Consider the following 2,405-nt stretch of genomic DNA (forward strand, 5'->3'; position numbering starts at 1 on the left):
CTAATTAATATAATGCACACTGCAATGATTCTTCGTTTCATATTGTCTGACACTATCTATATTTTGTTTCATATATTTTTGATAGTCTTTGAAAAGAAGTTATGTTATAGGTATTATGACCTAAATCAGCTCATGGCATTTTAACTATTAATCTGGGAAGTCCTTAGCGAAGATAGTGTTTTCTATGTACATTATTTGATAACACAGTATTTAATAAGTTTTTTATTTAATATTTTCTGGTAAAAGTTAGAGATTTATGTAGTGCAAGTATGTTTGACACGTAATGACAATATACCTCAATCAATATAATTTAACTACCTAGGAATACACATTCTGTAATTGTTTTTGTTAATAGTTAAAAAGACTTAATCAACTCACTTCTGGATCAAGAGTTTATAACAAAATATCGCTTGTATTAGTTACATTGCAGTTATAAATTTATTGAAACAATCAATGTAGTTTTATTATCAATTTGTTACCAAATTTTATTGATTAATAATTATTTATTATCTAGGTAGTAGTTTAAAATTTGGTAATTCATTTTGTTGAAACTTCAGTAGAAAATGGCCTTTTTAAATATTTGACATACATGTTTTGATTAGTCATGATCAGTCTAGTTGAGAAAATTAACTACAAAAGGCGACGCATGCGCATGGAGTCCCGCACAGTGACGTGTGCATCTACCGGGTGAACATTGTAATTCTGAACTTCGATGGAGACACGACGTAAAGCCTTGTCTGGTCGTAATTCAGATATGTAACGTACACCCCATAGACATGCCACGCTACTGTGCGGGATTCCTTGCGCATGCGTCGCCTTGCGTAGTTTATTTTCTTGTTTGCTCCTGTCATGGTTTTTGTTAAAAAACTAATAACAGCTCATATGCTTGAGAATAAGAAAACTATAAATAAATTGAAATATTTTATTTATATTATAAAAAAAAAGCATTAGAATCGTTAAAAGTAATTTTTTGCGGATTTCATATTTTAATTTCTTTGTTAAGTGTTGCAATTATTACAATAGAATTGAAAGCATTAAAAATACGACACGAAAATAGTAAATATAAATATAATGAATATGTATGAGGCCAGGAATCCTTTAGCAGCAATTATAAAAAAAGGCATTGACCACACGTGACAGTGTTAATGACCATAGCCCATACATCAGCTGTGCTAAAAATATCTAATTTTGCCACAAACCAGCCTTCTTCTCTCTATTAGTTTCCAAGCTATCGAATGAAGTATGTGTTGTTCTCAGTTTTGAAGACTGTTTTAATTTCTTCAACGTGATCAGAGGATAAGTAATTAATATAAAAAGATACATGACAAATATTTTTAAGAATTATTTTTCTCTTTTCTAAGAACCAAAATTTTATATCGATCGATCGTAGTATTTCACACGTTCCCTTGTAAGTTTTCTATTTATATTTCTTACCACTTTAGAGTTCCTCTTTGAGGCGATCTAGGCATAATATGTAATATAATTAGTATAATGACATAAATACAAGTGTGATCACATTGAAGCTTAAAGGTGTCATTATTTCTTAAAGAATTGCAAGTACAAAAAAATGCACAAATGCTCAGTTTAATATTTTAATACTGTCAAAGGCTTATATGTATTCATTTATATTTTTACAAATTCAAATATTCGTTCATTTACTTTTCAAACACATCGACGTCTACTTTAAAAATCAATCGCTTGACACAACAGAAAATATTGTTCTGAAATGCTATGGTTTGAATTACGCGCGGTGTTAACGTGTTATGGCCGCGCTCTCTGCGCACGTTGTCTCCCGGGAAACAACTTTGGACAGCGCTACTCTACAATGTAGTTTACTAACTTGAACACTGATTGTAGAGTACAGTGCTAGACAAAATAATGAAATAATAAAGACACTTTGCATATATTATTTGCATATTTTGTAGATCTTTTTCTTAATCGTAAAGAAAATTTACGTTCGAATGTCTTTTTTTATGGTTTCTGAAGGAAAGTCTGCTGTGTCGCGTGATGTAGTTAGATCGTGCAGCGGATAATTAACTTTCAAAATAAACTGAAAAAGATCTGTGAAAGTTGGTGCGTTGAAAGTGTCTTATTCCTATTAAACATTACTGAAATATGCTTAGATATTTATAATGTAATAAAAAGAATATATTGTTTATATGGAATCGATATTTGTACACCTCTTACGGTTAAAGCCGTGACAATTCTTGAATTTGAAAGTTTCACATTTTGTTGACTGAGGGTGATGGAGAAAAACGATCATCGAATTCGTGTTGAGTGCATTAAAATCTATGAGAATCATTCATTAATTACCGAAACGCAAAATTGGTGTTGGACAGTGTTAGCAAATTGCAAAATTGGTATTAGACAATCTAGTTGATATTCTGATTAAAGACTTTCATTGT

Source organism: Augochlora pura, chromosome 5 (genome assembly GCF_028453695.1).
Source record: "Augochlora pura isolate Apur16 chromosome 5, APUR_v2.2.1, whole genome shotgun sequence".
NCBI lineage: Eukaryota > Metazoa > Arthropoda > Insecta > Hymenoptera > Halictidae > Augochlora > Augochlora pura.